The sequence below is a fragment of the Pan troglodytes genome, chromosome 13 (assembly GCF_028858775.2).
Source record: "Pan troglodytes isolate AG18354 chromosome 13, NHGRI_mPanTro3-v2.0_pri, whole genome shotgun sequence".
Classification (NCBI taxonomy): Eukaryota; Metazoa; Chordata; class Mammalia; order Primates; family Hominidae; genus Pan; species Pan troglodytes.
Window position 1 is genome coordinate 25,575,216 of NC_072411.2, and position 27,925 is coordinate 25,603,140.

At 40.1% G+C, this 27,925-nt stretch overlaps 1 non-coding gene across 1 annotated transcript; it reads left to right on the forward strand.

Annotated features, from left to right (window-relative positions):
• The first annotated feature begins 24,111 nt into the window (after nucleotides 1-24,111).
• LOC112208556 (U6 spliceosomal RNA) lies at nucleotides 24,112-24,218 on the forward strand. The gene has a single exon (XR_002943016.1). It is a non-coding gene; the product is annotated as a U6 spliceosomal RNA (small nuclear RNA).
• Nucleotides 24,219-27,925: the final 3,707 nt, after the last annotated feature.

Genomic DNA, 27,925 nt, shown 5'->3' on the forward strand with positions numbered 1-27,925 from the left:
CATATGTATTTCCTATAACATAATGTGATAGAAAATATCCGTTGCAAAATTTCTAAGATTTTTTTGCTGATTGAGACTGGATTATGCCTAGTCATTTTGGAGATTCACATTTGCTGCTTAGCATTTATTTTTAAATTATATGCATCCAGTGTTCCACCGATATTCTTTCTCATTTCCTTGGAACTTTTTTGTTGTGTTTGTATTTTCAGCCTAGCCTCAATTATGACTCATTTCCAGTTGTCTCCTCTTTAAAAGTAAAATAAACATACTGGATTTGGGAAATCTCCTGTTTTGATTTCTACTTGTTCTTCTCATATTTTTAAGGTGGTGCCTGCTGTCTTATTTTTTAACCAACCATCAGTTTGCATAACTTAGAAATAAATGGAATAAATTTTGACATCAAGGTCATGGCATCAAGCTTTTGAGGATTATTTCAACAACTATGAAATAGGTGATCGTGTAGGTAGAAAACTGTACAGATAATATTACATAGCCATTGCCTCTTTCTAGTTTATTAATTAAAATTATGTATGCATGTATCAGCAGAGAATTATAATATAATAATTAGTTGACAATAGCCAATAGCCATTGCCTGTGTAAAAAAATAGAACTTACTGGCAGCTTTGAAATAAGAGGGTATTTTCTCCTTTTACATTGGATAAAAAGGGAGTCACTATATTACACTTCCGATGAATTACATTAATCTTAATAGAACATTTTCCCTTAAACCTGCAAGCTATTTTATAATGCTTTATGTTTAATTTTTAAAAAGAGAGGCAGACTCTAAAATCTCTTTGCATTCCATGTGAGGAAATGGCTGCCAGAAAAGACATGAAGACTTCAAGAGCCTACAGAGGTAGGGCTGATGAAAACTGCACTGTCCAGGGTGTTGCAAGAATGATGTGTGTGCAGGAGTTAGGCTTTCAACAGCATCACTGAAGGAAAAACCAACATCAACAGGCAAATAATTTTATGTGGCAAATCAGATTTCCAGACAATTTGGTAAGAGTTTTTACAAAATCACAAATAGAAATAAAACTTTCAACCTAAGGCCCTAGCCTTTCTAACATTTCAGTTTCTTTTCCGTTTCAGAGATACTGTCATTCGCTGAGAGTAGTAACAAGGCAAAACCAACAGCAAAGTGGTGACATTGGGATTTGAGAAATGACACTGACATAATCAGATTATTTATTCTTCCTGGCAACTCCATACAATCACTAGTAATACTTTCTTATATTGAGAGAAAAACAGAGGCTCACAGATTAAACAACTTGCCTGAGATCACAAATGAGAAGTGAATTTAAATCTATCACTACACTTTTGGAAGACATTGGCCAATTACCTACATCAATGTAAGAACGTTAAACATTTAGGAAATGTTTTTTTTTTTTTTTTTTTTTTTTTTTTTTTCTGAAAACTTCTGAAAAAAAAAAAAAGGATTATCTAGGGACTAGAAAATGTGTTTCAGGAAGGCATGGAAACACGTCACATACTCTGCTAGAAATACATTTTGCCATAGCAAAATTGTGTAAACAAGACTGATTACTCCTTTTCCCACTCCGGGAAGCAGGCTATTTACTCTGGTAGTCAGAGGTGACCCACTAAGTTCAAGCACACATTTCTAATAATGTCAGAAAATTCAATACTACAGAAAGATAACAGTTTTATTGGTAGTGTTTGTACCCACACTTCAGAATAAATTAAGCACTAATGTCATCAATAAACTGTAAGAAACATAGTTAATGATACAAACTTTTAGCGACTTTTGTCTAAGAAACAGATATGAACAAGCAATTCCACTTAAATATCTATGTTCTGGTCTTTTCCAAGCCCTTTTCTTCTGTTATTCATTTTGCTTCACTTTGGTCTCATAATAGTTGCCAATAAAATTGTTTTATTCTCTTCTATTAAGTCTCTTATTATGACTGGTTGAACCTTCTTGGATTCTGTGTGAACTTCTAAGGAAAGTTGTTTCTCTCAGTAAGATTCCCTGTAGATTTGGTTTAGCTTAATGTGACTATTTATCCTCAGTGATGTCTTTTCTTGCTGCCATAGAAAAAGGGGAATTCTCTATACTCTTTTTGGTTCAGGGGCTTCCTACTCAGGTCAATTCTGAAAACAAATTCCATGTGGGAAGATATATGGAGAAAGAATATTTCCTTTCTTCTTGTGTATTAGCAGCACGTACTCCTGCAGCCTCTCCCTTTTAATAGCACCTCTGTGAGTCACACTCCTATTTCAAGATAAGTCTAACGGACAGTCTAAACTGCAGGTGCAACTAAAGAACATCAGTCACCCAAATTTTATAACTTGAATTCCAATACACAAAGTGATTAAATGGGGCTAAAAAACAGTCAGCAGCAGTGTATAAAGGCTTTACCCCTAGTTTTTCTGGAATGAAAGAGAAAAGAGCCTCAGGGTTGCCTTATTAAACTGAAACCAAATAGAACCTCTGCTTCATATAAGTGGAGGTATCTCATCATGTGTGTATGTGTCCCTGTGTGTGTAACAGAGTCCCTCTCATGGGTAGAATGGCTTAGTAATGACTCTCAATCCACAAGTAGAGGAATGTAAGATGTCAGAATTGTATTCCTCCTTATGAAGCCAAGATTGTTATGGAATAGAGTGTATATGACTGTATTTTAACTCTGCCTCTCTCTAGGGTAATCTCAGTGAATCAAACTTATAATTGCTCTGAAATCAAAGAGAAATAAGCTTTAAAAAACTCACGATTTATCCCCCACCCATAGAGTGATTTAAGATAGTTTCTTGTGCCATCCTAAGTGTAAAATATTGCAGTTTACATTTTATTTATGGAAACATATGTATGCTAGCAATTTTCTTTGCATAAAACAGATGTATTTTGAGGAAAATATATACTTCCCATGTACCCATTTATAGATATATGGTTTCTCTTGGGAGCTGAAAATATTTTCATTTTTTCTCTCAAATCCCTCTAGAGGTAATTATCTGCTTACAGTTCTTATTTTCTTTTATAATGAAATAGAATCCTATGATACAGGTTACTAACTCAATTAAGGTACTTGGCTTCCTAGCTTTAGTCTATGTTACTAACAAGTAGATTTTTCAGGCTTTACTTTTTTCTTCTGATAAAACAGTTTCTTAGAATTAAATGTTAGCATATTTCAGGATTGAAACTCTATATGTCTATTTTTAATCATATATAATGCAATCATTTATATATGTGCAGTAAACTATACGCACATAGAAAAATGAATAGAAATATCTCCCTTTCTCTTAACAATGCCCTATATCTTTATTACCAAAAATGTGAGTCTTATTTAGACTTCTATAAGCCATTTCAAATTCTTTACAGTCTTTTTGAGCCATGACAAATTATGAGCATATGAATTACAATATATGATATTTCAATCATATATATGTGTATATAATATATGTGTGTAGATAGATAGATAGATAGATAGTAGATTGATATCTCCAAATTGACTTGAAGAAGTTCAATTATCTGTCCATTCAGAACTAGAAATGACAGGAAAAGAAGAAAGGAAAGAGTGTCAACTTAGTGCTTTCATTTTTCCATTTGGAATTTCACCTTTTCCTTATTCGATACAAAGTATTGTGGACATTCCGTTAGGATTGGCACACTTTCCTCCTCACTCCACATTGCAGACAGGGTTTCTCACTGGCTTCCAGCTACTTGTCCAAGACTAAACATGCTTGAGAACTAGCTTCACCCTAAAGAGGGAGAGCATGGAGAGGGGGTGAATGGAGTCTCTTAGGGTGAGAATGGTAGCTCCAGCTCTCCTCGCTCAGAAGAGTTAACAGCTGCTGCAGTTTTGCAATCATGAAGGAAGATGTGTTAGTTTCCTATGATTGAAGACTTTGTTCCACATCTTTGGATATCCAATGTGATTGGCTGAATAGGGGTGTCTTTGGGGCTTGGAGGGGAGAGCAAAAAGAGGCAGGTAGTTGCCCTTCCAGTGACTCACACCCACCCCTAATTGTCTGTCCTTTGTTTTGGATGGGCTCCAACTCTGAATTTCCCACTTATAATGTCAGCTGCTCAAGCTTTTTGCTGGCATTCTTCCTTCCTTGTTTTCCTTCAGTATCCCCTGACCCTGCCTTATTTTCCTTCTTCCTTTTTCTGTTATTTCTCCCTCCCCACAAAAAAAAAAAAAATGTATTGAGTGCTTCGCAAATAACCAGTGAGATATGCTACCCGCCTCTTTTGCTCTCCCCTCCAAGCCCCAAAGATACCCCTATTCAGCCAATCACATTGGATATCCAAAGATATGGAACAAAGTCTTCAATCATAGGAAACTAACATATCTTCTTTCATGATTGCAAAACTGCAGCAGCTGTTAACTCTTCTGAACGAGGAGAACGGGAGCTACCATTCTCAGGCTCCTTGGGGAAAGAAGAGCTAAATCAGGTAAGGGCAAAATGGTGCAAAGGCTTAAGATCCTGCAGGAACAGTGAGATTGCTGTGCTTCTGTTTTTCTGTCCTTTATCTTAAGAAATATTCATTTTATTCTACCGAAATCTTTAGAAATGTCAGTTCTCCCCAGACTTGAATTATCCCTAATCTGTCATTCCATAGAGAGAGATCCTAAATAATGTGCTTTAGGAAATGACTAGCCAAACCAATCTGTATGCTGAGCTCCCCACAAAACACTCTGTCTTCCTATCTACACTTAGCTTACACAGAAGATAAAATGCTTCATTTCTTTTTAGTGTTGGGTGTTTGGGAAATTGTCCCCTGTTATTCTAAAAGGTGATCCACAGGTAATGAATGCAGCAGTTAAGCTGGTCCTAGGGAGTGGAATGAGTCTTGTTTTCTGCGCACTACATAAGGCAAGCTTTATGTGGATTACAAAATTCCAGAAACCCAGAAGGAGAGGATAAGTGCTGGCATTACCTTCTGATTTCAGCCATGTGAGACTGTCTCTATTGAACAAGATTGGACATGAACAAAGCCAGTCTATTCTCAGCTTGCCAGCTGCAGCTCAGCTTTTGGGTGAAATGAGGTATTTATTTGCTCTCTTCTTCTCTCCTTGTAGAGGCTCCTTTCATATGAATCATGCGTGTGAGACTCCTTGTACCATTTAAAATTCTTTCTGTCAGCTCCATTCTATCTACATCCATAGGAATATTCAGTAGAAAGATCTGGGGTAGAGTGTGGAGGGGAAAGTTTGAGATTACATATAAACTCATCACTGGATTTTGAGACAGGCTAAGTCTCCACTGCTGATAACAAACTTGTCTTAAAGGTAAGCAATCTCTTGTTCAGGAATTTATCAACTGCTTCTCGGCCTTTTGGCTAAGATCATGTGTAGGAATTTATCTGCTGCAGAAATTTACATTGTAATTTAAGTAATGTTTCTTCATGGGCACATGAAGGGCCTACTTTTGATAAAATTCATAAGTCATAATAATTTGAAAGACCTCCTTTTTCTCTGCCCACCCTACACATCAATGCTTTTAAAACTCCCAATGCCCAGCAATTACATCAGAGGCTCTGAGGATGAAACCCAGGCATAAGTATTTTTAATGCTCCCTATGTGATTCCAATGTGCAATATATACATATATATATAATTTATTTAATATATTTAATATATATAATATATACTGTCTCTACATATATCTATAATATAACATATGCATATATGATAAAGTATAAATATATTTAGATATATAGTATATATCTTTATATATGTTATATATGCAATATTGCATATATAGTATATATCTAAATATATTTATACTTTGTATATATTTAGATATATACTATATATTGCATATGTATTTAGATATATAAATATATTAAACTTTGTATTTTTACCTTTTATATATTATTCATCTTTATATATATATATTACATATATATGTAATATATAAAATATTTAGAGACAGGATCTTGCTCTGTCACCCAGGCTGGAGTGCAGTGGCGCAATCATATCTCCTTGCAACCTTGAACTCAGGGCTGGGCTCACACAATTCTCCTGCCTCAACCTCCTGAGTAGCTGGAACTACAGGCTTGCCCCATCATGCCTAGCTAATTTTTAGATTTTTTGCAGAGGAGGGGTCTTGCTATGTTGCCCAGACTGGTCTTGAACTCCTGGCCCCAAGGTATCTCCCGGCCTCTGCCTCCCGAAGTGTAGGGATTATAGATGTGAACAACAATTCCCAGTCAACTTGAGAAATATAGTGTTAAGAAATTTCAGGCCTTTGTGGTTACATGTGGGTGTATTGTGAGAGGAGAGAGAAAATTTGCCCAGGGAGAACTCACAATATTTCAGCAAGTGTCTACTCCATTTAGTAGTATGTCAATATCTTTGCTTTGATAGGAACTAACACCTTATTAAATTATCCACATTTTTAGAATCTTGCCCTTGTCCTTGCTTGGCTGGAAACTGGACTTCGTAAATACTGAGTACTAGTAGGACTAATATAATAGGTTACTAATATATGATTAGTGTGTCAATGAACATTTCTATTGGAAAGTATGCTTATGTCCCCTATGCTAGACTTGTCAAGTATGAAATTATCCCATAGAGGGAAAATACTCTTCTATAAACTCTTGTCCAAGGAATGGCAAGGCTTAATAGTTCTCTGCTGTCTTCTCTAGAAAAAAATGTTCTCTAAGGTCGAAGTCTCTTGCGACTGCCTGACTTATCTTTTTCCTAGGAATGTTGGGGTAGATACTTCCAGTTTTGCCTGTGGAAGGCATATCAATTATTGTGTTCTTGCTCATATAACATCTTAGGGACTCTTCCTCACATAATTGCCCCGAAAGGACCCATTATGATAGCTTTATGTACTTGGTGAGCTGACCCAAGAGAAAACAATCAGGCTGCCTTTCCTGGGAATCAGAAACTGGGCAAGTGAGCAATGTATAATCAGTGACATGACAATGACCAAAATATTCATTTTTTGTTAGAGTCAGTGACCATAAAAATCAAAATGCAAAACCCACTGAAGTTTAGAGAAGTGCATTGAGAATGGGGAAAGCATATATAAGCAGAAAACGCTGATCTTCACAGAAAAGTAAGACAGTAAAGTTGCTATGCAGGGAAAAGTAGATGCAAGATGCAGTACACCCCAGTGAATGATGCAGATTGCATCAGATCTGGAACTTTTCATTTATTTTATGGCCATCCAAAAGATTATGTATTGGGGCTTATCAGCCATCTCCCTTACATGCTGACCATGTTTTTGTGGCATTCTGTCCTGCAACTAAAAGGTATTGATAAAAAACATCATCCCTCAATGCATACTTTTCAATATACTGCTTCCTCTCCTCCTGCAGATGAGTATGTTAATTTCCAAGGGCTACTAGAACAAAGTGCCATGAACTTTGTGGCTTACAACAACAGAAAGCTATTCTCATAGTTTTGGAGTCTAGACATCCAAAACCATGTTTTCAACAGAGCCATGCCCCCATGAAGACTCTAGAGAGGAATCTTTCTTTGCCCTGTCTAGCTTCTGGTGGTTGCCAATAATCCTTGGCCTTCCTTGACTAGTAGATGCATTACTCCATTCTCTGTCTCCATCTTCACTTGGTGCTCTCCCTAACGATTTTGTGTTTGTGTGTGTGTGTGTGTATGAGTGTGTGTGTTTATGTCTTTTTTCTCTTCTTATAAAGACACCAGCCATTGGATTAGGGCCCACTTTTATCTGGCATGACCCCATCTTAACTAGTTATATCTGTAACAACTCTGTTTCTAAATAATGTTACATTCTGAGGTTTAGGGTGGACATGACTTTTGAGGGACACTCTTCAGCTCACTATAATGACACAATCTATATAATTGTTCTTTCTTGAACTCAAGCAACATTCTGTTCCAAGAGGCCTTCTCACAGGGTGTCTATATTGAAAAATGACATGATTCCAAGACATGTTCATTTACACCACTCTAGTAAGCTAAAGAGAAAGGCATTTGAGGATGAAGACGAAATAGTGGTTAGTTTCTACTTGTGCCCAAGAGCATAACATAGAACTACTAGTTCCTGGATAATTAATGATCACAAAAATATGATAAATTTTCTAAGACCTTTTCAGAGATTGCAAATAGGTGAAACTACAGTATGAAAGCATCTAGCAACTGCCATATATTTTCTTCAATAGAATAGAATTTAATCAGATAGTGGTGTACTGTGTAGGAACACCTTCCATCTCACTGTCTGTTTCTCCTGATATTCAAATTCTTCATTTGGATGTGTCACTGTTCATAGACCTTCTTGGCCACAGAGGGCAAGGGGCAAATTTCTACTCTCAGTGTTTATACAAGACATTCTTGCTGTCACAAGCAAGGTGCTGTATTCCATTGTTGGCAGCCTCTAGCTGTTTCTGTGTGGATGACCAGCCAATTCTCTGTCTACTTAAATCTGAAGAATCATACAGACAGCTACAAGGAAATCTAGGCAGAACTAAATTTACTTTTTGTGCCCATTACCTTGTATATAACACCCATACCATTAAAAGCTATATTGGTATTTGGGTTATAATTTGGTGATAATATATTCTTCTGTAACACTGATCTTTTCTCATATATGCAATTAGATCATTTGTCGTTTAAATGCCTTTCCATATCTTGTCAAACCCTGAGGTCTCATTAAACATTCATTGACTTGCTGATTGACAGACAGAAGGAGAAAGACTCATAGGTCACTAAGCATGGGAACTTAATCAAGTTCTTCAAATTTCCACAAATCCTTGCTCTATAAGGTGCCAAAAACAATACTGAATAAATAGGACAGGATATGGATTCCAACCTCCTTTCTACTGGACCATGTGACTTACAGCAAATCAATTAAAGTCTTGATTCAGTTGCTTTTTTTGGTAACATGTACCACAATAGAGTTTAATGAAATATGATAAAATACAGTAACTTATCTACTAAAAACTGGTAATAGCTACCTGATATCAATGTATAATAAATAGGCAGTCGTTGCACTAGGCATATTTACCGAAAACATTTCACTTAATCCTCAAAGTAATCATTAGGTTTGATGTTATTGTTAACATATTAAAGATGATAAAACTGGAATTTATGTAAGTTGAGCAGCTTATTTAAAGTGAACGAGGCAGTAACTATGCATCAAGGATTTGAACATAGGTCTGAACTCTAAAACTTATTCTCCATTGGTTTGCAATGCTTCTTTACAGAGGCTAGGTTAGGTGACCTCCTGAGGCCCTTTCTAGTCACAACATTTATTATACTCTTGCATGTTAGGTGGTAGAGCAAAGAGGGTTGACTTTTGGTACATTTCACTTGCGTCCGTGTGAAGAGACCACCAAACAGGCTTTGTGTGAGCAATAAAGCTTTTTAATCACCTGGGTGCAGGCTGGCTGAGTCCGAAAAGAGAGTCAGTGAAGGGAGATAGGGGTGGGGCTGTTTTATCAGATTTGGGTAGGTAAAGGAAAAAGGGGGGTTGTTCTCTAGTGGGCAGGAGTGGGGGTCACAAGGTGCTCAGTGGGGGAGCTTTTTGAGCCAGGATGAGCCAGGAAAAGGAATTTCACAAGGTAATGTCATCAGTTAAGGCAAGGATCGCCATTTTCACTTCTTTTGTGGTGGAATGTCATCAGTTAAGGCAGGAACTGGCCATCTGGATGTGTACGTGCAGGTCACAGGGGATATGATGGCTTAGCTTGTGCTCAGAGGCCTGACAGTACATGCCTGGTGAAAGATTGCAATGAGCACAGCCTATTTTTATTATCACTGTCTTCTCTGTGAACATGAACCACCTGGATACAGCATGTCCTTCAGTTTCTTTCCCTGTCCACTGTTTTTCTGCTGCTCTGCATAGCAGTTACATGTATTCTCTACCTTTTCTACCTGAATTTCCTCTACCTTCTACCTCATTCCCACACAATACAAAAATAGCAGCTCTTCTTTAGCTATTGGTTGGTGTCTATATTGTCTAGAAAAAATCAAGAAAACAGCACATTCTAAGCTGTGTCCTGTGGAGGCCCTAATGCAAGAGTGAATTTGCATGTTCAAAGTACAGTGAGAAGGTGGGTTTCTTGAGAGCAGTGAGCATTTCCCTCTTGTCCATGTGTCTTTAATGAGAGCTATCGTAGCTTAGGCCAGAAGGGGAGCCATCGCCCTGGACCAGCAGAAGGAAACATTCCATGTGGGAGCTACTGTAGTATTGATCACTCCTCCAGAGTGGCTGCTTGCTCTCTGTTGCGCAAAGGGCAGTCCTGCATTCCCAGACCAGCTCAGGCCCCCTCTCCCTAGGGCATCTCAATAACCCACAAAGCAATTTTGTTCTGTTTTGTTTTTTTAATTTACACAAGTGGCCTTTCATTGCATAGACTGTACACAAAAGTCATGAAATTGTTCAAAGAATTACCACAATGCTTTGCAGAAAGTTCCGAAGGGAAGAAGAAATAAACAAAAGGCTGAAAGAAAACAACAAGGCATTTCAGTGGACTTTAATAAGCTGACTTTTCTTCATTTCCCATAAGGTCACATTGACAACTCTCTTTGCATTTGCATAGCTGCTAATGGCTGTGAGTTTATCACAGGAAAAGGATCACATTCTCTGCAGTTGTGCAAGTCAAGTCAGTGCAGTTGATGACAGTAAGGGAGAGGAATGGAAAGCCATCTGAAGCCTTGCCCCCTGATAGAGCTCAGAACCTGGTAAATCACATTAAATGGAAAGCAAAGAGGAAGTCCCCTAATTCCAACGAGAAAATCTGCTTTTCCCATCTCCCTGAATCTCTACTATCTCTGCCTTTTTAGGAAGGTAATGATTAAAAAATATAGGATGATATTCAGGGAAACAAACCCCAGTGTAGTTCAGGTAAAGTTTACCCCTGAGGGAGTCATACTTTTTCAGGTCTGAAAAAGCTGATGGAGTCCTAAGGGAGGGTTTATACTGTTGCGGTTGACAGTGGTACTTTGTTTTTGTTTTTATTTTCAATATGCTTTTTCCTGTTCAGAAGGTCATGCTTATATATGGCTTACAAAGTAATATTAGGAAAACCCTGCCAGCCAGCCGCCCAGGGGCAGAATTCACTCTTGGAAGAGGACTGGGGTGTCTCATGGAAAGTGACAATTATTTTTTGAGCACTCACGATATAAAAAAATACTATGCTTCTTGAAGTATAAAAAAATACTATGCTTCTTGAAGGAGTGTTCACTTTTACTCTAATGTTGTGGCCTGCTAGGGTCTGAGGCAATACAGGGATATAAAAGAGTAAAGCTAACATCTCAATAGGTTTATTCCAAAGAAGAGCTCTTCCAAGACAATGCTGATTTCAGTCAATGCCAGGGAGGGGGATCAGAAATAATTGTTCAATGAGCATACTCATCATCTTTGCCATGAAAATATCACATATTTAACATTTTAGTTGTACACAATCAATCAATTAAATATTTTCCAGTTGCATTCCATAAATTCTCTTTCATTCGTGCTTGAGCTCTTCTCTCACTACCCTAGTTTAGGGCTCAGACTGCATAGACAACCAGGACTCTGTTTCTGCCTTCAAAGACTCATGATCTCAATGAACAAGCAGGACAAGCCCAGAGGTTATATGGGACTTCTTATATGTGGCTTCTTGTTGATGGTCACTGAGCTGCACGTGGAGCAGGAGTCAAAGCAACCATGACCTCTGCTGCATGTGTCTATGTTGAGTCTCACATTGTTACAAACTCCAAAGGATGCTTAGAGGGATGGGAAGGAGAAGCTTCCAATACTGATGAGATCCTAGAAAATGTGAATGGGATGGAAGAGGCAAGGCTGGAAGGCAAAAGAACATGTCCAGTGGAATTTCAGAACTGGGCTTGCAGTGGCTGAGGAGGAGAGAGGAGTGCTGATTGGATACCTAAACAGACACTGCTACACGGTAGAATCATTGGCAACTTCAACCACTCCTGGGGCTCCAGCTGCACCCAACCAATTAAACCAGAATGTCCTGGGCCATCCTCAACATTCTCATGTGATTCCAGTGTGCAGCCACAACAAGCACCTGGGAACCAGAAGGCTGTAAGTGGCTGACGAGCCCCACACTGTGTGCTGCTCAGCTTCTGGCGTGCCTTGTTTTTGCCTTTTTTGCCTCAAGACCCAGAGATTTGGCCAGATTTCCTGTCCTCCACAAAATCCCTCTACCTATTTTAACTTAGGGATTCCTTTTTCCTTCCAACCCTGAATTGTTTCTTTGCTTTCTTTAAATACAAGGAACTTTTATTGACTCTTTTAATTATACAGACTTAGACTACAAGCAGTACTTCATGATGGCAACTGAACAAGTGTGAAGAATGCTTCAAAGCATTAGAGTCCAGGAACCCAGTTCCAGGTGCTAGACCAAATGTTTTCCATGCTGATTTCACTGAATCCCCACAACTATCCTGTGGAGTAGACAACTACTCATTCCTTCCTACAGATGAAGCAAAAGAAGCTTAGAAAAGCTGAGTATCTCAGCAAAGATCATTTAGCAAGTTTGTGATAAAGATTGGGCATGAGCCCATCTGTGTGATTAAGGCCCCTGACCTGAAACACAGCATGGCATGGTCATTGGTCATATAGTAATGTAAGATGGGAACTGGGAGCCTTCGTCAGCTGTTGCTGGGCACTGTTTTCCTTTTGATGTTGAAGCTCAGTCCTCTAACCAATATAAATTTCTATCACCAATCCTAGGAAGGCCATGTGGCCCTTTGCCACCATGGTCAGGTACCAGATGCCTCTGACTCCGAATCCAGGCAGAGCAGGGCTAGTATAAGCGAGTGTGGGTTGGAGGTCAAAGTCCTCCATTTTTAAACGGTGTGACCTTGAGTGGGCTACTTCTTTACCTCTCTGAGCTTCAGTGTGCTCCCTATACATGGAGAAAATGTTTTAAACTTTCATTAATGAAAACCAAGAAAATAAAAACATAGAAAACACCTATTAAAATGCAAATGCATAACATATTTCTAACAAATGATGGCAGGTGGGAGAAGAGGATGCTTTGCATTTCTGAGGTTCCCCCGCTCCCACCCAGGACACTTCAGACTCAGACCGCTGTGTCCTGCCCAGGCTGCTGCTGTGTGGCATTCCTCCCATGGGACCAGAATAGACACATTCATAAGCCTCAGCACCGGCCCTAGGAGAGGACCAGTCCCCATAGCCCTTGCTCCCCTCTGGGAGCCCAGCCCTGTTCTGTTTTGTTTTTCACGTTGGCCATTGTGGCTTTCCTTCACCCTGCATCTCTCCATCCAGGCCACCTTTGCTGCTGCCTAACCTGCCCTTAAAAGCAGGTGACCAAGTATGTAAGAATGTACACTAACCCAGAATTGAACAGAGGGGGTGGGGCCAGGGTGTTTCCCTGTGTAGCACCCTTTCACTGTACCATGTAGAAGATGCAACAGTTGCAGCTGCTGAAGAATGACTGGGAGCTGTGTTATCATCACTTGGGATAAACATTCACAAGACTTCCTGTGATGGTGCTTCTGGAGCTGGGCTGTGGCCATGCTGGCAGCATGCCACTAGAAGATACAACCCAACGTTCACACTAGAAGATGCCTTTCTTCCAAGCATAAGTTTAAGGACCTGTCTCCTACCCACTTATCACTAGAAAAATACCAAGTCAATCTTTCTCTGATATCTCAAGTCATTGTCAGACTATCTTGGGAAGCACATGTGTTAGAAGTTATGTGTGTTAATGTAATCACATCACTTCTACAGATTGGGAACTACATATGGCTACTCCCTGCCCACAGCCTTGCTCAAGAAAACGAGTGCATGACAGCATTTGCATTCTCCTTTGGGTTTTCCCTCAGTCTAGCTTCCGGACTTTGGAGTTTGTGTGTCATCATTGTAGAACACAGGCATACTCCCTTCCTGCACTCTATACCCCCATACCTCCAGATTAGAGAGAAGGTAGCTGGCAGGGTCATAACGGGCTGTGAACAAATGATAGAGGAGGGAAAGCAATTTGGCAGAGGATTCTGGGGACCAGGCACAAACGGAAAAAAGACTGCACAATACAAAGTCATCAGTGGAAAGAAATGAACGACCCAACCACTAGTGTCTCCCTGAAACTCTGTTAATAATGGAAGCTAATAACAGGCTTCTGCAAATCTTTTTTTCTTGCTGGTTAAGGATGTATATCTTTTATGAATTTCATGTTTTAATTAATGATTTTATGTTCTATATATTACCTTGGCTTATAAATTCAAATGGGCTCCTAAAGATTCTTCAGGTAGAAAATGCCTTCCATAAATGTAAGATTGTTATTAATCTTGATAATTAATATTTAATTTTAAAGTGAATAATTAACCCCATTCTAATTCCACCTTTTTATGGTCTTTCTAGAACTCTTCCTTTCATGTACAACCCACAGTGCCTCACTTTTAAAACTGAGGCTTTCTTTTCCTTTGAAATGTCAAGAGTTATGTCATGTTTGCATTCAGTCTTTTTCTCAGTAAAGGCTCTTGTTAGCAATTAAAACATGCAGACTGGGGCTGGTATGAGAAAAAGTGAAAATTATTGAAAGGATGTCAGGGAGTGAGGGAATAGTGAAGCATGGAAGATGTAGGTTGTAAATGGAAAGGAGCCAAGAGCAGACACAGGACAGATCACCACCATACCATGTCCCTTATCACCAGATGCAGGTCACCACAGAAGGTACAACCAAGGCTCTGCACTTGGCATGAGGCAGCTGCGAACCTTGGAGACTAGATGCGCCGCCACCTCTTTAGCCACTGGAGAGAATCCTCAACTATAATTGCTCTGATATATCATGAGCTCCTGGCCTGATGCACATATCTGTCTCACCGAGCCTCAGTCACCTGGCCATGTCCTGAGGAAAGGGAGGCTGAAAGAAATGTTTGTGGACCATTCAGACCATCAGGATTGCATCCCAAATTGACAACAATTTCATCTGTTGATAATCCAAAAATTTAGAAATCCCAGGACAGTTCCTTCCCGTGGCATCTTCACCAAGTTGCAGAATAGCACAGCCTTATTGCCTATACTGCAGTATCTTTGAAATCAGCCCCACTTCAGGTTGGAAAGGACAAATTCTTTCTGCCTATGAGGAATTTCTATTCTCTTCTTCTGCTTTGGCAACACTAGGTGTGTAATAATCTCCCAGAGTTTGCCTTACTTTGCATGTGGTGAAGAGTCTGGGCTTTAAAGACCAACTACCTGGCTTCAGAACTGCTTGTCCCTCATCAGCTGTGTTAGCCTCAACCACTTTGTGCCCCACATTCCTCTTCTGAAAATGAAGCTAAAGACTGTACCTACCTCAAATAACATTTGTGAGAATTAAATGCATTAATACCATGCTACTCAGAGGGTGATCTGTGGATAGGACCAGCTACATAGTTGGCAGGGCCCAGTGCAAAAAGGGAAATGAAGGGATCCTTGCTCAGAGATCATCAGGAATTTCAAAATGATGACAGCTGAGCAGGTAACAAAGCCTAGGTCCCGTAGGAGCATGGCGTCCTGGGCAGCCTCACAGGTCACGTGTCCATGAGCTCCTCTGCCTTTGGAGCATTGTTGGTTACTAGTCCAAAAACAGTGCAGACACTGAGAGAAAGCATTTGAATATCTTACAGTAATTTGACATTATCGTGACATCTAAGTGTGTGATCAGTGGATGGGTCTAGTTGAATAGGTTTCAGATTGGTTTGGATGTTGTCAAACTGATGTATTAAGTTGCATGGGGCACCAGCTTTGCATTAGTCATGCAATTGGATTATTATCTAACTGCAACAGATTAAAAGTAAGAAAAACATGGTTCTTTATGACTGATAGTGTGAGAAACACTAAGCTAATAAATATGATATGCTTACCAGACATGTAATTATATATTCAATAAACGTTAGCTGTTATCTGTGATTGTTTTTTACTGTAAGTAAAAAGCTAAGTTCTGTAAGTTTTATTGTTCTTCTCTGCGTGTGTGTGTCAGTGTGTGTTTGTGATTGCATGTGTGTCTGTTTGTGTTTCTTTTGTGTGTGTGCCTGTTTATGACTGTGTATGTGAGTCTCTCTGTGTGTTTGTGTATCTGTGTGTACCCATGTTTGTGTATGTGTGCACACGTGTGTGTTTAGGCATAAGATCTGCTTTATCCGAATTTTTGTTTCTTTTTCAGCCTTTTTTTCTCTAATTCTAATAATTTATGAAGGGCCACATCCTATTCAAAGCCTTCTTGTCCTTTCCCCATTTAACTGGGTTAGTTTCCCCCACATCTGTGTTCACATGGGGTAATTTGTAGTTTTGTTTTCATTATATTGTATAGTTAGGATGTACTCATCTTTTGAAGTCTCTCATCATGAAAGATTGTGATATCATTGAGTGCAAAGATCACATTCTATTCACTTTTGAAGGTCTAACTTTTCACACTAGATTAGGCCTATAGTATTCCTAAATAATTGTTGGAGGAAAGGAAAAGAAGAAAAGAAACACAGAAGAAAATAATGAAATAGAAAGAATGTGTGGCACTAACAGAAGGACTTAGCCACTTGACCAAGAATTCAGTGCTTGTCATTGTGCCCCTGGAATTCCTCTGATCAGCCACAACTTCTCCATCTCTTTTTTCATTCTTAAGGACAGCACAAACCCCAGTGTTGTTGAGATTGTGCCTTCCCATGAGCCTCTCAGGGCTCCCGCCTTTCACTATATTTATCTCCTCTTTCTGAAATGTCTATTTTCCTAAACACTCTCTTTTGTCTGCAGAAGGAACTTGAGTTTGGAGACAGCATATTCAAGTTGTTTTGAGCCTTGAAATAATTTTAGGCAATGTGTCTCATGTGAGTGTTCAAGTAAGAGAATTAATGCTGACTTATATCCATTGGTCACAGTCAGAGCACCTGGCCCAGACACTGCCCTAGCTATCTCTTGTTCTGGCTGAATTTGATCCGTAACCTTTCATTGTACTACGTAGAGGATGCAACAAATTTAGCTGCTGAATGATGACCAGGAGCTGTGTTATCCTCACTCAGAACAAATATTCACAAGGCTCCCTGTGATGGGAGCCTCTGGAGCTGGGCCATGGCCATTCTGGAAGCATGTCACTGGAAGACACAGCTTAAGGTTCACACAAGAAGAGGCCTTTCTTCCGAGCAAGGGAGGTCACAGAAGTTTAAAGAACTGTCTCCACGGTCCTAGAGACAGCGGAAGAGTAAGGTAAGCATTCTGTCTTCCAATGCCCTGCAACACGCAGGCTTTCCATGAAACTGCATTAAGCAACCTCACAAATCCAATGGTGAAGAAATAATTTGTAAAATAATACAAGTGTTAGAAATAAGAACCAAATACATTAACTTAGGGAAAATGAAAACAAATGTATTTTACTTCAGCAGAAAGTAACTTTGTGAAATTTGTAAATAAATAAATATAGCAATGACCATTTATCCATTTATTTGGCATATGCAATGTGTCAGTCTCTCTCTCTCTCTATATATATGTATACATACACAGATATATATGTATACACACACACACACATATATGGTTATTAATCCTTTACTTGAACTACTGTTAGAGAATATATATTTAATATATATTCAAAAATATATCTAGTAGTTCTAGTGGAGGATCAATAACATTACAACATTATATATATTATATATATAGTAGTTCAAATGGAGGATCAATAATATTAATTTAATATTGAGGAAATAAAATTCTGAGTAATTAAAGCATTTATAGATGGTATGTTCACAGTCAAAATTTAAATTCTTTTTTTTTGTCTGACATCTAGCATGATCTCAGTAACTGTTTGCTGATTTGCCGACTGCTAATTTTTCTATAAAGGTAATGCATAGCTAGCATCCAGCCAAAGACAAAAGTAATACGATGGAAACCCAAACACTGTAGATCCTGCATTCAAAGGGACAGGATAGATTTGCAACAGCAACAGAAGCTCTTTTTCATGTTGTGTTCATTTTGTTTTAACAGAATATTTGGGATTAGTTGATTAAAACAAAACAAAATAAACAACAAAAAACCTTCAAGCTACAACCCAAAATGTATAAAACGCAAGTAAAGTGAGGAGGTGATTATTCATGTTGCACAGTTGAGCATTAACAGAGAAAAGAGAATTACCCAACTTACTTTGGGTAAGTGGTAGGGTACATTTTACCCGGGTAAAAGATGGGATTGGGTTAAGGGATTATAGTGTCTCCTAAGACAGACAGGGTTAAAGGCCCCTCTTAATAAAAGGAAAGAATGCTTGACCAAACTTGCAAATGGGATACAGAATGAAATGAAAGAGATGAGAGAAGGCTGCTACCCTGCATGTTGTACTTATCAGGACAACCACTGCAGAATTAAGTAGTAATTTTTTCCTTTCAAATGCCATAGGAAGGGGACAGCCTTCCATCCACAGTCATGGTGTCAGCTGCTGATGGGAGGGGGCATGATGAAGAGGTCCTCTCAGGAGCCTAGCCTCTGAGCCTGGCCTTTCTGTGACCCAGCTGGCAGGATTTGGACAAGTCTTTGCCATCTCTGGCTTGCACTTCTCTCATCTATAAAAAAGGGGGCTGTAGCTTCAATTCTCAGTGTTTTCTAGACTTGAAATCCTTTATAGAAGACTATTCTCTTTGTCCTAGTGTCAGAGGCTGCATTCACAGTAAGTTAGGCATTCTTAGTCACAGGATGACTAAGGAGGTTGGCACAAGATACAGATCATAAAAATCTTGCTGATCAAACAGATTGTGGTAAAGAAGTCAGCCAAAACTGACCAAAACCAAGATGGTGATGAAAATGACCTCTGGTGGTGCTCACTGCTCATTATACACTAATTATAATACATTTGCATGCTAAAAGACACACCCACCAGCACCATGACAGTTTACAAATGCCTTAGCAATGTTAAGAAGTTATCCTATACAGCCTAAAACGGGGAGGAACGCTTAGTTCTGGGAATTGCCCACCCCTTACCCAAAAAACTCTGGAATAATCCACAACTTGTTTAGCATATAATCAAGAAATAACTATAAGTATACTTAGTTGAGCAGTCCATGCCACTGCCCTGCTGTGGAGTATTCTTTTGTTTCTTTACTTTTTTAATAAACTTGCTTTCACTTTAGTCTGTAGACTAGCCCTGAATTCTTTCTTGCCTGAGGTCCAAGAACCCTCTCCTGGGTCTGGATTGGCACCGCTTTCCAGTAACATCTTCCTGGCAACCATGAAGGGACTATACTGAGGAAACCCGACTCAAAGGAAATAGAATGCAGCACCAATTAGCCAACTTTGGGTAAGTGGTGAGGTACTTTTTACCCAGGTAAAGGGTGAGATTGGGTTAGAGGCCCAATTTAAGAGGATTACAGTCTCACCTAAAACACACAGAGTTAAAAGCACCTCTTTTTTTTTGAGACGGAGTCTCACTCTGTCACCCAGGCTGGGGTGCAATGGCGCAATCTTGGCTCACCACAACCTCCTCCTCCCGGGTTCATGCAACAAGTGATTCTCCTGCCTCAGCCCCTCGAGTAGCTGGGACTACAGGCATGTGCCACCACACCTGGCTAATTTTTGTATTTTTCATAGAGATGGGGTTTCACCATGTTGGCCAGGCTGGTCTCGACCTCCTGACTTCGTGATCTGTCTGCCTCAGCCTCCCAAAGTGTGGGGATTATAGGCGTGAGCCACCGCACCTGGCCAAGACACCTCTTAATAAAAGGCAAGAAGGCTTGACCAAACTTGGATTAAAGGCCCAACTGAAGAAGGTTAGTGTCCCTCCTAAGATTTAGAGGGTGAGAGCCCCCTCTTAGTAAAGTCTCTTTTGGTTAAAAATGGATTTTGCAATATGGGATGTTAATCACTATTCTCTTTGGATTAATCTGCCTTGCACTCTTTGCTGATGGCTGTGAGGGACAGGATTAGGCATGTACATAATCATGGGACATGGGGAGCTTTTTTCCTTCCTAAAGCGGGAGACTTGAGAGCTGATGGGACTGCTGGAAAAGTTCCCTTTGCAACTGACAAATGGCTGCCTGAACTTATGATTCAGTTTTGCTGCAATAGGTGGGTCTTTCTCTTGCCTCCCTGAGCTCTTTGCCTTCCCCACCCTGCGGCAAGCAATGCTTTTCTGTCTCTTTCTCTCATTTCCCTTTTCTATCTTTTCTGTTCCTCAGGGCTAACAGCTTGCCCAGAGTCCACATGTTGAAACTCCTGGTCAGAGGTCATTCTAACCCACTTTGAATGGATTAAAGATGACACGGCCCATCCTGGGGCAAGTATGGTACTTGCTAGTTTGGTATTGGCTGCTAAGTGAAGTGACTAATGTCTATGTTTTGTCAAATCACATGTATTTTGCTCTGCTCATAATGGAAAATGTTAATTTGGTTACCCTGTGCAACCTCTTGCATGGTGTCTTGCAAAACTAAGAGGCTTTTGCCTATGGCTTTATAAAATGGAAAAAGGCAATTTTCCTTTGTAATGTGGCTTGGCCCCCAGAGGTATGTGCAGCAAGCAGGGTCACTAGGGCTGCTCAGGACAAGGGAAACTAGAAACCTCACATGCTGGCCAAAGGGTAAGAATTTTTTACCAGTCAGGCTTCTGACCTCTCTCTCTCTGTGCAAACTGGTTGAAATGAATGGTTAAAAAATCACTGTTTATTTTCTCTGTAAAGTTTTGATTAATGGGAAAAAGGATTTGTGAGGCTACTCTTAAGCTGTAGAGAATCTGGTGTACTTTGTGCTAAAAGTGTGTCTCTCTGTATTGCTCTGTCATAAAGAGGAGTGTTTTAGGATAGAACATCGTCTTGGGACCCCATAAGCCCACTGTTCAAACCAGCCTGGCAAGCTGGTCAGTTGCAAAGTTTGCTGCAGGTCCCTGAAAAAAGAAGAAAAAAAAAAAAAAGATGGATGAAGATTTCCTCTCATCTTGTTTTATGTCCTTGAGAGTTTGACCTTGTAACAATGTGGCAGTACTTTCTCTTGGTCTCTGACAGCCAGGGAAGAGGAATTTGGGGGTTCATGTCATAATTAGCTCTAAAAGTTATCTTGAGCCTTTGCAAGCTCAAACTTGGCTGCTTTAGACTTCTGGGAAGAGCAGCGGAAATTGCCCAGTGCTGTAGCTTAGTGGCTAAGGCTTTGTCTTTTCCTAAGGATGGCCTGGGTTCAGGGTTCAATTCCTAACTTAGGAAATGAGTCCTTTCCGGTTTGATATCCGCGTGACTTTTGCCCTGTATTGATTATCTTCATTTCCATGAACAACTTCTGACTTCCTTCTTGAATTTTCCTTTCTCTGGGGACCTGGGAGGTTACCTTTGGTAAACAACAAAAGCCAGACATATTGGCTGTTTTCCCTGGCTAAAGTTAGGTAATAAAAGAATTTAAAAGATTATTTTTAGAAGTGCTATTGTGTCCGGTATTGGTGGGTTCTTGGTCTCACTGACTTCAAGAATGAAGCCGCGGACCCTCGCGGTGAGCGTTACAGCTCTTAAGGTGGCGCGTCTGGAGTTTGTTCCTTCTGATGTTCGGATGTGTTCGCAGTTTCTTCCTTCTGGTAGGTTCGTGGTCTCGCTGGCTCAGGAGTGAAGCTGCAGACCTTCGCGGTGAGTGTTACAGCTCTTAAGGCAGCACGTCTGGAGTTGTTCGTTCCTCCCGGTGGGCTCGTGGTCTCGCTGGCTTCAGGAGTGAAGCTGCAGATCTTCGCGGTGAGTGTTACAGCTCATAAAAGCAGCGTGGACCCAAAAAGTGAGCAGTAGCAAGATTGATTGCAAAGAGCGAAAGAACAAACTTCCACAGCGTGGAAGGGGACCCGAGCAGGTTGCCACTGCTGGCTGGGGCAGCCTGCTTTTCTTCTCTTATCTGGCCCCACCCACATCCTGCTGATTGGTAGAGCCCAGTGGCCTGTTTTGACAGGGCGCTGATTGATGCGTTTACAATTGAGCTAGACACAAAGGTTCTCCACGTCCCCACCAGATTAGTTAGATAGAGAGTATCCACACACAGGTTCTCCAAGGCCCCACCAGAGCAGCTAGATACAGAGTGTCGATTGGTGCACTCACAAACCCTGAGCTAAACACAGGGTGCTGATTGGTGTGTTTACCAACCTTGAGCTAGATACAGAGTGCCCATTGGTGTATTTACAATCTCTGAGCTAGACATAAAGGTTCTCCAAGGCCCCACCAGAGCAGCTAGATACAGAGTGTCCATCGGTGCACTCACAAACCCTGAGCTAAACACTGGGTGCTGATTGGTGTATTTACAAACCTTGAGCTAGATACAGAGTGCCGATTGGTGTGTTTACAATCCCTGAGCTAGACATAAAGATTCTCCACGTCGCCACCAGACTCAGGAGCCCAGCTGGCTTCACCCAGTGGATCCTGCACCGGGGCTGCAGGTGGAGCTGCCTGCCAGTCCCGCGCCGTGCGCTCCCACTCCTCGGCCCTTGGGTGGTCGATGGGACTGGGCGCCCTGGAGCAGAGGGCGGCGCTCGTCGGGGAGGCTTGGGCTGCACAGGAACCCACGGAGGCGGGGGAAGCCTCAGGCATGGCGGGCTGCAGTCCCGAGGCCTGCCCCGGGGGAAGGCAGCTAAGGCCCGGTGAGAAATCGAGCGTAGCGCCGGTGGGCTGGCACTGCTGGGGGACCCAGTACACCCTCCGCAGCCCCTGGCCCAGGTGCTAAGTCCCTCATTGCCCAGGGCCGGCAGGGCCAGCTGGCTGCTCCGAGTGCGGGGGCCCGCCAAGCCCACGCCCACCCGGAACTCCAGCTGGCCCGCAAGCGCCGCAGGCAGCCCTGGTTCCCGCTGGCGCCTCTCCCTCCACACCTCCCCGCAAGCTGAGGGAGGGGGCTCCCACAGTGCAGCGGTGGGCTGAAGCGCTCCTCAAGTGCCGCCAAAGTGGGAGCCCAGGCAGAGGAGGCGCCCAGAGCGAGCGAGGGCTGTGAGGACTGCCAGCCGGCTGTCACCTCTCACTATGGTTGTAAGTCAGCTTAATTAAAAAATAGATATCCAAACTATACATATATTTAAAAGGCCTTCATGTTATTTTTTCTCTTCTTGAATCTTATTTTTGTGAAGAAAAATTTTTTTTTATTTTTCTTCTCAGTTGACTGAATTGTTTTTCTCCATTTTGTCTGCTACGCTTGATGCACACATCAGATGATCTAAGAGAATTTCTAGCAGCCTGGGACTCCTGAGGAAAACAGAGGAGGCGACACCAACCCTGTTTTGGGAAAAAACAAAAAAAAACTCTGTTTTCCTCACGAAACCCCAGGAACTAAAAGTGGGTAAATCTCTCTCAAAATTTAAGGCTCTGTTCCATTTTGCATTACGTCATCTGACATTTTTGACTATTGAGGGCATATCAGAAATTACTTTGAATTATGAAAGGGCTTTGGTGTGTAATAACTAGATAGAAAATGTACTTTTAGGGATGTCTAATGGCAGTTGTGGGAGGATACTCTGCTCTTTGCGTGTTTGGATCAGAGAAGCCATGCCCTTGGCCTCCCAGAAAGTATGGAAATATGTCCACCCCCCTCTGAGAGATAAGATTCCTACGGGAGATGGGCTGATTTTCTTTGGGGGGAATCCAGGATCTGGTATAAAAATGCGATCCTGGCAGGTTGAGGAAGCTCACACCTGTAATCCCAGGACTTTGAGAGGCTGAGGCAGGCAGATCACAAGGTCAAGAGTTCAAGACCAGCCTGGCCAATGTGGTGAAACCCTGTCTCTACTAAAAATACAAAAAAAAAAAAAAAAAAAAAAAATAGCTGAGCATGTTGGTGGGTGCCTGTAGTCCCAGCTACTCGGGAGGCTGAGGCATAAGAATCGCTTGAACCCGGGAGGTGGAAGTTGCAGTGAGCCAAGATTGCGCCACTGCACACCAGCCTGGGCGACAAAGCAGTGAGACTCCATCTCAAAAATACATACATACATAAAAGGGATCCTTAATTTGGGGGGATTTGTTTTGCCTTTCAGTTGTGCCTGCTTATTAAGTCATAGAAACTGCATGCTTTAAAGAGAAACTTGAAACTGGCAAATGAAAAATCATACAAGTACTAGATCCTCTTCTGACTATGATTTATAGGTGTTGTGTGTGTGATATGAAAGAGCTTTGATTAATTGGCTTAATAGTGGGAACTTAAAGCAAATAATTTGTGGGAAAAATACAAACTGTAATGCCTTTTAGTTCACATGACTAGTAAGCTGTGGGACATAAAGACATTTTTAAAGATGATTGGTTGTGCTCACTTTGGTAGCACATATACTAAAATTAGAATGATACAGAGAAAATTAGCATGGCCCCTGTGAAAGGATGACATGCAAATTCATGAAGCATTCTATATTTTTTAGAAACATGCCTGTTCTCACTGGTAATTAGAGCGAAACAAACTTAAAATGAGGTTTTTCTCCTCATTAAACTGGCAAAAATCTAATAAATTGCTAATATTCATTGTTGGTTACGATGTGGAGAAATAAGCACTTTCAAATACTGCTGGTATAAAAGGCAATTTGACAATAACTACCAACTTTTAAAATATGAATACTATGAATACCTACAATTCCACTTCTAGGAACCTGTCTCAAAATCATCACATAATATATCCAGGAGAAATTTCTAACATTTCTGATAGTAGATATAGATTACCATATTTCTCAGCATAAATGTAGACTTCTCCTATTTTGCTTAAATAGAACATAATTTAATAATACTCCCTTAGAATTCTGAGAGAAAGCTGTTAGATTCAGACTAAAAAGTAATAGTGTTTTTAACTTATTACAGATAGGTACAGAGCAGAGGTACTATATAAAGTACTTTACAGGAAAAAGTTTATTTAATCTTCGCAATAAAATGGTGAGCAATTTGAGGCAAGGAAGAGTTAGAAGGAGTGCCAAGGTAAATTGGTAAGTGGCTAAGTTGATGTTCATTCTTAACATTGGGGTTCACTGTGAGGTAGGAGTTCAGCAGGACTTGTTTCTCAAGACACAGGTCACAGAGACCCCACTGATAAAACAGGATGTGGCAAAGAAGCCTGCTGAAGCCAGCCACAATCAAGAAGACAACACTCATTATAATTCACCAGCACCATGACAATTTACAGATGCCATGGAAACTCCTGGAAGTTACCCCATATTGTCTAAAAAGAGAAGAAATTCTCAGTTCCAGGAATTCCCAGCCCCTCTCCTGGAAAACTCCTGAATAATCTACCCCTTATTTAGCATTTAATCAAGAAATAATCACTAAAATATCCAAGCCGCAGTCCTTGGGGCTGAACTCGCTTTCATTAAAAAAAAAAAAAAAAAAAAATTTAGGCCGGGTGCGGTGGCTCAGGCCTGTAATCCCACCACTTTGGGAGGCCGAGGCGGGCGGATCACGAGGTCAGGAGATCGAGACCATCCTGGCTAACATGGTGAAACCCTGTCTCTAAAAAAAATTAGCCGGTCGTGGTGGCGGGCGCCTGTAGTCCCAGCTACTCGGGAGGCTGAGGCAGGAGAATGGCGTGAACCCAGGAGGTGGAGCTTGCAGTGAGCTGAGATGGTGCCACTGCCCTCCAGCCTGGGTGACAGAGCGAGACTCTGTCTCAAAAAAAAAAATATATATATATATATATATATATATATTTTGGTAAACTTATTGGTAAAGTAAAAATGTCTTCAAAAATTAGACATTTAGTCTAAATTTTACAGATCAGATATTAGGTTTGCTAAATGATTTAAGGTTATAAGCTGCTTTTTTGACTTTTGAAAATCGTTCGACTTACCTGCTGTGGAGCCATTAGAGTCTAGTTAAGTCCTGGGCACATGTGGAGTTAGCCTTGCCTCCTAGCTTTCTGGAATGAGTCAGATTTTATCCCAACTTCTGTCTGGTGTCCTAGGCTCCACACCTGGTACAAAATTAGAATCACTTACTTACCAGCTTTTTCACCAAAGTAAAAGTTGCTAAGAGTTAACAGTGTAACATGTACTTGAGACTACTGGAAAAGTTTTACATGCAAGGTATGTAAGGAAAATAAAATGTGGTTTTGGGAAAAGATTATAAGAATTCATGTGAATGTAGTTTTTTTTGTTTTGTTTTGTTTTTGTTTAGAGAGTGCATTAGTCTGTTTTCACACTACTATAAAGAACTGCTGAGGACTGGGTAATTTATAAAGGAAAGAGGTTTAATTGACTTAACGCTTCTGCAGGGCTGAGGAGGCCTCAGAAAACTTACAATCATGGCAGAAAAGGAAGCAAACACATTCTTCTTCACATGGTGGCAGGAGAGAAAAGTGCATAGTGAAAAGGGGAAAAGCCCCTTATAAAACTGTCGGATCTCATGAGAACTCACTCACTATCATGAGAACGACATGGGGAAACCACCCCCATGATCTAATCACCTCCCACCAGGTCCCTCCCCTAACATGTGCGGATTACAATTCAGATTACAATTCATGATGAGATTTTGGGTGGGGTATAGCCAAACCATGTCAAAAGGTTAAAGGATACTTCTAAGTTGAATAGGATATAGCTGGACATTTGAGTAAGTTGTGGAAGTTTTGTGAAAATTAATCTTGTAAAAGAAATTATGTGTGGAAAATATTGGCTAAAGTTAAAGGGATATCATTCAGTTTTTCCATAAACTGAACATTGGAATAAAAGAACAACCGAGTTTTCTTATAGCACTAATCTGCTCTTTAACAAAAATTTGTAAAGGGTTATAAAAGATTCATAAGAAACTTACCTTATGGTCAGATATTAAAATTGAATATATTTATCTCTAAGGTTTTATTAAGAATTGGGGTTGACATTAATGGTACACTAATGCAAGAGTGAAATGTGGCTTTAACTTGAACAGGATTTAAATGTCAAATTAAAAAATAATTTAAAAAATTTTGTGGCTTTAGGATAAACTAAAGGAAAAATAAGGGAAAGACAAGAGACAAATTGTTTGGAAAGCTAAGTCTTCCCTCTATCAATGAGTAAAGGTTTTTACCTTCTAAAATTTTTGAGTTATCATTTTGGCTAAAGTAATGACTTATGTGACCTGGAATTCTATTTTATAATATCAAGTGTTTTAAACCTTTGATATTTTACAAACTTTCCGAGATTAAATTTTAAATTGTGTCTTATCCTGACCTAATTAATCTTTAGATAGTAGGTCCCCTACTATCTACAGCATGTTTGGTATAAAAATCATACTGGAAACATTGTCAAATATGAGCTGGTGTTTGGATTTCTTTGGGCTGTATTTGTATAAATATGTTATTGGTATGTGTTCCAAAATTATACAAAACTCCTTTAATTCTGATATGCACTTAGTGTATGTTATTAATAGTTTTAATTGTTATGTATAATTGTTGTATGCCACAGAAGTAACCAAAATTCCTAGTTAATTGTGGCTTCAATAGTGGCTATCCTAAGGCTTTTTGTCATCCACAGACAATTGTTGTCTTGTTTTGATCCTCTTCAAAAGATGGTTTGTAATCAGCTATAGGACTCTGACAGGTGCTTTTGAATGCAAGTTTCTGATAACTTTGGAGATTGTGACATTAGAGTATAGGGAAAAACTTTTAGGACTCTCATAGAGAGCTGAAATATTCATGAATATCAAGTGGAACAGGATTTAACTGCATACACTGAATGAACAGAAAACTGAAGTAATCTTTTCTGACTTTTTGTTTAAAAGGTTGCTGATTCTTTGTTTTGTCTTTTCGGAGCCGGGAAAATTTTTTTTTTTTTTTTTTTTGAGCTATCGACAGCTTTAACAATTGAGTAAGTTATGCTCCTGTGGACAAAATTTGGAGCATATTTGTTTCTCTCTGCTTTATTTCTCCAAAATTTGGAAAGTACTTGTGAGTATTCTTAACTTATGGCCATATAGTTATTTGCATAAGTGCTATAAGAATCTGTTTTCTTTTGTAACAGAATACAATTGGAGAAACTGGTTATTTTACCAAGGCATTGACTGGAATGGCATGCTTTCCTTTAAGGAATTAAATTTGACTTATAGAATCAACAAAAGCCCATTGGGAAAACTGGCCTCATACCTTGTCTCCACAGTCCCTGTACAGGATTCT